Here is a 7,972-nt window from a genome sequence, read left to right as displayed (position 1 = left end):
AGGCGCGCAGCGGGCAAGAGGGATCGACCAAGTAGAAGGCGACCTACGGTCCCATCGCAGACTACGAGACTGGCGAAGTGTTGCCATGGATCGAGTATAGTGGAGACGACTTCTTCGGACAGCAGAGGACAACAAGGCCTTAGCCTGATTGTTAAGGTAAGGTAAGTAATTCTGTCCACGAGGTTTATTCTGTGCGCATCTAGCGAGTCTACTTATTACATAAGGAACAATTGAATGTAACCACCGTTCATGATCTCCAGCGCTCCAATCGCTTTGCCAACTCGAAAGGGTACTCTGACGCACTAAATGGTAAAATGTATCATTTGAATTTTGCCTGCCTGCCTCCCACCTTTGCGAGAGATTCTGCCTTCTCATTGCCTGGTATTGAGCAATGTGAGAGAACCCATACAAAGGTAGTTGAATCGTTGTTTCTGCTTCGAAAATTGTTATATTTATCACTGCAAAAATCGACCTTCCCAGCAGCTCAGATTTCCCATTTACGACAGCAAACTCAACCCAGAATGCAATTTATTCATCTCAGCATAAACACATCCCCACTAGCATGGCAAACACGAACTTAAACACCATAAGATATGTTGGACACGTTCTCTTGAGGAAAATACAATTTGCCTGCTTGTCGGACTGATTGACTGAATGCTTCCTTCTACCACCAACCACATAATATTGCAGAAGCCATTATTGTCTACAGCTGTATTCTAGAACAACGCTGCAACACTTGTCAAAATATTGAAACACGACAGTAATATCGAAGTCCCTTGGCTTAGCTGGACTGCCCTATCCCTCAGAGAACAACAGCAGCAGTGGATACGACGTGCCTGGGACCGAAAGTGTCATTTCCTGTTTTTCTTCAAGATCCTCGGCTGGACTCGAAAAGGGACTCCACTTCGTCATATTCAATTTGTTTTGTGCTTCCGACCCAGTTCCCACTCTATCCATTTAGGGGTCAGCAGTCAATGCGGATGCGTTCTAGCTCTTAATTAATGTAAATTTTGCCTTTTGCTGTGCTACTACTTCCCGACATTCGATCGACTCGGATGCGTACCCTCCGAGTGATTAATGATTCGAACGATGGATTGAATCCTAATTGGGTTTCAGGGTGGAAGATTATTGGAGTTGTAACATTTAAACGATAGTGGCTCGTGCTAGGGTCACTCAATAAGGAGACTGTGTAATAGACAATCCACTTTCAGCGACTAAGCATCCACCAATTGTGAATTTAGCTGGAAATTGGTTTTTAATGACTTCGCCTCAGCACCTTCCTGAGGTCAAAGCAATTGCTCTCGTTGCACATTGCCTCATAAAATTAATCACTTCACCAGACGTTCAATTCACAATGTTTGTACTTTGGTCATGTTTCCCTAGTAACCATTATTGATAAGCAATAATATACCACTTTAGTTGGCAAAGACGAAACTACCAGGCAGCTTGCCGATGCCACAGAAGGAAGCTCCTGAGAGACGATCCGGCAATAACAATTGCAATTTATCTCTATTGATGATTGTTTTATGTTGCACTCAGTGCTTATGTTAGGATGGACTAGTACCTACGTTGTTGTTTCGCTTTTATTTGCCACTTTAGGAGCTAGTGCAACTAGGAGCAACTTAACCATTTAAGGTGCAACTCAGCAATGGCACGTTTCGATGTTTATTTAAGTTTGCAATTGATATGTCACTGACGAACTTTTAGTGGGAAATTCATGAAAACGTAAAGCGTTTTGAATGTGCAATGATATAAATTTCAACGCACGGTTGAGGCTATATAGCATAATGGTTACCGTTTCTGCTTACAGAGCAGAAGGTTTTGTTTAACTCTTATTTACTCTTAAATTTAACTTACGAACATTTTATATATTTATTACATTTGGCTTGAATGCCCTCAATGTGATTTTTAAAAGCTAATTTTTAGTTAAGTACTAAACCAAGATATTTCACTTGACTTGACCAATAAATTGGAACTCCGTTCATAGTGAGCTACTACTAGGTTTCCAAAAGGAAGCTCTAGGCTTATGTGAAAATATTATAAGTTGAGTTTTGGAAGCGTTGGGAGATAGCTAAACTTTTCTGTATTCTGCTGCAAATAACACGAAGACTTCTTCCTTTAGTGGAAATGCCTGTGTCATCAGCTAACAAAGATTTCAAAGCAAATCAGGAAGGTCCGAAGTGAAAATGTTATACAATATAGGCCCAAGAATGCTACCCTGAGGAACTCCAGCTCTAACAGGAAGTCGTTCAGATTTGGAATTATAATAATTCACCTGCAGAGTTCTGTTAGTTAAATAGTTTTGAACTAATTTCATAATATATAGTAGAGTGGAAAATTAAACTTTTACAATTTATCAATCAAACTTTCATCCCAAACTCCGCCGAATGCTTGTTCTATGTCTAGAAGAGCAACTCCAGTTGAGCAGCCTACAGATTTGTTGAACGAATTAAATTGGTAACTCTTAAGAGTTGACGAGTAGTTGAATGCACATGGCGATATCCAATCTGCTCAATTAGCCCAAACTGCTCAATAATTGAGTTCGTATTGATGTGAATCATCACTCTATTAAAAATTATCTTTTCAAAAAGTTTACTTATTGAAGAAAGCAAACTTATTGGACGGTATAAAGAAGCTTCAGCTGGATTTTTATCCGGCTTCAAAATTGGAACATTTTTTGCATTTTTCCATTTATCTGGAAAGTATGCCAAATGGAAACATCTGTTAAAAAGCTTTACCATGAAAATGGAAGGTACTCTCTAGGAGTTTTTCGATGAGGACATAGAAAATTTTATCATCACCTGAGCTTTCATATTTTATAACCTGTTTAGTTATAGATCTGACTTCGTCCAAATCAGTCCCTCAGGAATCACCAAAATATTGTCCCAACAGAAAATATTCAGATAATCCCGAGCAACCTGATTCTCAATAAGACTAGTAAGATCCAAACTGAAATTATTGGAATTCTCAAATTGCTTAAGAATTTTCTGAACTTTATCCGAATTTGCGATCAAAATTTAACCACATTCTTTAAGCGCTGGGGTTTATTTTTCAAAATCTTTGTTAGCTTCCAAAAGAGTTTGGAACTCGGGTTTAATTTCAAAAGTTTTCCTCCTCAGGGCAGAGAATCGCTTTTTAATTTGTTTTTGCAAATCCCACCAGATAAATTTCATGGCAGTTAAAAAAAGTTAGGTGCTGACATTAAAAAATCGATCAGTTTTAAAATAGTCTATCGGGGGGAAATTGAATAAACTTGATTTGAAATTTTTGATTTTTTTACCGTTTCTATACATTTCATGGATATGCAATACACTTTGTAATTTAGGCATATGTTATAAGTTAAATGTTGTACATTCATATGTATCTTAGAACAGTTATCTTTCATTTGCTTTTTATTTTTGTTTTACGCAACACACTAAGCTTGACGTCTATTCTCAACTTTGTGGTTTTAGCACTTGCACAGTTGTATCATATCTTGACTCAAAAACCAGTATTTCTTAGCATGAAAGCTAGCGATTTGCCTTTGTATGATTAAAACCCGGCTAAATATGTTAAACATTGCTATCACTATGAGATTATATGTGTTTAATTGGAAAAAGGAATAACTTTTCGGTCATCAAAACAAAACTTTATTTTTCTCGGATCGGTGTGAATGTTACTTACGACATAATGAAAATTTGATCTTGACTTGCTGTGTCTTAAACCTCGAAAGATACCCGATGATGAATCCGGTCGGGTACCCATCAACAGGTACATTAGGCACCCAATTAGTTCACGGTAAGGATGCTCGCGCCACTCACCGCTTTGTTTCAACTGCAACTTGGTTCAACAGAAGTTTGGCATGGTTTGCAGTTGCTCATCCCAAAACGGTGTAGCATCTTCTCGATCAATCCCGTCTGCGAAAGCTTCATGATTCCTTGTTCAGGATCTCGTTGAATCCTGATTTCCACGAATTCGTACAGCTCGTTCATGTCAACTTTGTCAAATTCGTGTTTCAGCGTTTCCTTGATACCCAATAGTCCCCCCAATAGGAACTTTTTTTTTCTTTATTAAAGAGACTTTCAGCCTTGGGCTGGTTCGTCTATGGCACCCCCCAATAGGAACTGTTTTAACCCATACAATGATCGCTTCAGCAGACAAAATCTCGTAGGCTTGGCTCTAACTCCATCTGGTACCTGCATGTACACCTCTTCCTCCAGTTTTCCTTTCAGAAAGGCTGTACGGACGTCCATTTGGTGGATTTCCAGACCACCTTTGGTGTTTGCAATAGCCAGAACCGTTCGGATTGCGTTCAGTTTGGCCACTGGAGCGAACGTTTCCTCATAATCAATATTCTTCCGCTGCACATAGCCTTTCACCACTAGGCTTGCCTTGTAACAACGTGGATACCCATTTACATGGCACGGATACAACCTATTCTGGTTGCTGATGATGATGATGATGATAGTGGTCTACACTCATTGTAGCACGGAAACTAGTCCTCACTGTTTAACTTGATCAAAAGGTTATTAACCTTTGATTGACATCAGCAAATCACTGTATGAAGGGCCAAAAACAAATGGATGGATTGATAGGCAAATCGCCTATTCATCTCCCTGGAACAGTTAAGAATCCAGTCAATTGGTCAAAAAAACGAGCCATCCAACAGGAAGATGCCCTAATGAATGGGAAGAAGAGCCCGCCCGTTATCCACGAAATGTTAGCAACAGGGAGTTGACATTTTCACTCTCCCCATCCAAATCGCTTCAATTGGGTGGCCCTGGTGGTTCCTCCCCTTCTTTGCATTTATTGGTTCATGTAGTTTTAGATTTATATTTTTAAATGCTTTATACTTGGGAAAGTATATACGGTGACTTACCTTTGATGATGTATACTTACCTATGATAATGGATGCCTGCCGCCATTGATTGCTTCTTTTGGAATCTCTTGTACCTTAAAAATGTGGAACACTTCACGATTTTGCGTGTCATTCTTGCGCAGGGGCCATGCTAATCTTCTCTGTATCGTACCAATTTTAGCATATATCTTGCCGAAGCAAAGACAGGGTACAACAGATTCTGGTTGCTGCACCAAAACTCAGATCCGGTTCCTCTCCAACGCACTCAGTTCTTCGTCTACCGCTTTCAGCCAGCTTGCTCGATTAAGATGGCCAGCAATGTCTTTATAGGACACAGGTGAGGAGAATGGTCTAGAGCTGAAAATGCTCCATATGGCGAAATGGTGGTTTCCTGCACTACCGACCACTATTCCTTGGAGTAATCCCGCCTTGGAAGTTACCCCTTTCACGTTGTGTTAGGAGTGCCATCCCAAGTAACAATAAGGGTTTTATGAGGGTTCTGTAGACTATGAATTAGACTTGTAGCATGCTTTAAAACTTGATAAAACTTGTAATGTTACTTGGGATGGCTCCTTCATCCTGGTAATCTTGATCGTCGGAATCCTCAGTCAAAGAGAAATCATCGGTGAATTGCTCAATGTATTAGGATTTGGCTTCTTACCGTGCCACATTTCCACCGAGGTTTTATTCTTCAGGGCTTCCGTAGGGCTTCGATTTGCCACATAGACAGCATTCAGCACCGTTTCACCTCACAGTGACTTCGGTGCTCCTGATTGAACGTATAGCTCGCATTTTTTTCCGTCACAATTCGGTTGAACAGCTCAGCTACTCCATTCTGCTGTGGTGTAAAGCCGACCATCGGCTCGACTTGAATCCCACGTTGCTCTTAGTACAACAGTCGTTGATTACTGAAATACTCACGTTCCAAATCTCAACGTATTTTCTCCACTTTGACTCCGAATTTTCCGGTTGCCATTGCATCATAGGGGAAATGCAGGTAATGTCGGCCTAAGTGTCCCTAATTTGGGCCCATACATAAATTCAGCAATCGACTAAATGTTCAATAGCAACCAAAAATATCCATTAGTAACGTCCCAATAACGCGTTCATCTAGCTAAAATTGATGAATAGAAGATTTTTAGCCCGATGGGCCCAATCTTAGATCCATAGGCCAACATTAGAGGCATTTCCCCTATATCATGAAGTAGTCAAACAGCTGATTTTTCGTTTTCATCAAATATACAACGGCGAAATGGATGTAATCATCCGCGAATGACACAAAATACTGGAACCCATCGTGCGTGGCAGGCGTGATTTTTCCACAGATGTCCGCGCAAGTTTCACAGAAATTTTCTTCACTGAGCTTCATTCCCTCGACCATTTTCAGCTGCTTCAATTACCTCTGGTTAATAATAATGACTTCATATTTAACCATCAGCACACTGACTGGGTTACAAATTTTCATCCACTGCATAAAATTGAACTCCTGGCAGACATTCCCATCGTTAACTCAGTATGTAATCCAGTTCAATGGCATGGAAATAACCTGATAAAACAGTTCCCTGTCCCTTTCTTCCAGGAAAGAATGACACATGCTCTACTGGACCAGGTTCCGATCATCTTCTTTTTTTTGCTCGCGCGCCCATTCCAAGGAAATAAACTCGGCACCAAAACTTTGGATTCGATTTTTCTCTCACCATGCAATATCGCCGGGGATGGCTTTTCCGCGCTTCTTTTCCAACTCCATGTGCTCTCGGTTATGCTTTCCGGCAACCGGAAAGTTTGAAACAGTTTGATAAGACATTTCGGAACAGGACCGAGACCGACCGACACCATCCATGGTTTGCCGATATTGTGGGTCATCAAATATTGTCTGATAATAAAAAATAATAGGAAAAGATGGTGCACGGAGGCAGCACAAAAAAAAAATCCGAATGTTTGCCTTGCATGCCCGGAAAGTCGGTCGGTCCGTCAGCGAGGGATGGCACACAAAGTAAAATCACAGTGATAATGGAATATGAATGTACTTTCTGTTCGCGCTGTTATGCATCGGGAAAAGTTTTTCCATCTCCATTCAGGGGGAGACAAACAGCGACATCCAAATACTTTTGCAGTGGTTTTAAAGCACGGTGATGAAATCTCGAGTAAAATGAGCAAAATAGATGATGGATTTTAATTTTGCTGTTAAACGGGCCCCAGTGTAACGTTAACATATCAAAGAATGATTTTTTTTTTAACGTCACCGGTAAAGATTATCTACAATCCACCACTGTTCAAAGCCACGAGCAGACAGTAGTGTGGTGGTACCCATACGGAAACAGGGATTGCAATTAAAAGTTTCACTCGGTTTCCCACATAGTCATTGCGATGCACGCGTTCCGCGGGAAACTTTTCAAATCTGGATGGAAATATCTTTTTGCGCCTGGCTTTCCCACAGACTATGCTGCTGGTACCAATACCAACTGTTCCAAGAGATGATGATGATGAATCCGATCCTTATCGATGTGAGCATCATTTCTGGAAAATTACTTCCATTGAGCTGCTGGAAAATCGTTTGTGCCGTTAATCACCGGAAAATGACAAAGGGATCAAATTTGAATGGGGAAATTACTCGAGTGTTTGCATCAGTCATGCATCCGTACATGCCGCCATCATTATCGGTGCTGGTAAAGCTGAAGAAATCATTAAGGATTTCCGGATCGTTTTACGTGGCTTGTCGTAAATTTTGATGGCACTGAACGGTAGTATCAGTTAGTAAGGACTCTGCGTCTAGTGCACCCATGTTCATAGAGAACAAGTTCTTTGATAGAGTTCTTTTGAGTGGCTCAGATAATGAGGACAGTAATTACCTACTGCTATGTGGAAAGAGCAAAAATGTCGAGGCATTCAAATCTCTAGTCACGTCTTCCTTCGGAAGGGATGTTAAGCCGTTGGTCCCGGCCCATGTGTGTTGAATGGGTGCGATGCCCTACGTAGGTGTGGAAGCTGCCTTCCTGCACATTCGATTGCCGTCAATGGATGGCAATCGATGTCCGTCGGTGAATGGCACTAGATTGTGGAACAGAGACCGATGTTAAATAAAGGATTTTCGTGGAAATTATTCCATTTAGAATTGCCTAGCTGTTAGTAGTGCGA

At 40.9% G+C, this 7,972-nt stretch overlaps 1 non-coding gene across 1 annotated transcript; it reads right to left on the bottom strand.

Annotated features, from left to right (window-relative positions):
• Window positions 1-4,935: 4,935 nt before the first annotated feature.
• LOC135704381 (U6 spliceosomal RNA) lies at window positions 4,936-5,042 on the bottom strand. The gene has a single exon (XR_010517786.1). It is a non-coding gene; the product is annotated as a U6 spliceosomal RNA (small nuclear RNA).
• Window positions 5,043-7,972: the final 2,930 nt, after the last annotated feature.

Source organism: Ochlerotatus camptorhynchus, unplaced genomic scaffold, assembly GCF_037179485.1.
Source record: "Ochlerotatus camptorhynchus isolate MF236.1 unplaced genomic scaffold, CSIRO-AGI_Acam_v1.1 ptg000237l, whole genome shotgun sequence".
Taxonomy (NCBI): domain Eukaryota; kingdom Metazoa; phylum Arthropoda; class Insecta; order Diptera; family Culicidae; genus Ochlerotatus; species Ochlerotatus camptorhynchus.
Note: the sequence above shows the minus strand (reverse complement) of the source record. Positions and strands in the feature narration are given on the sequence as shown.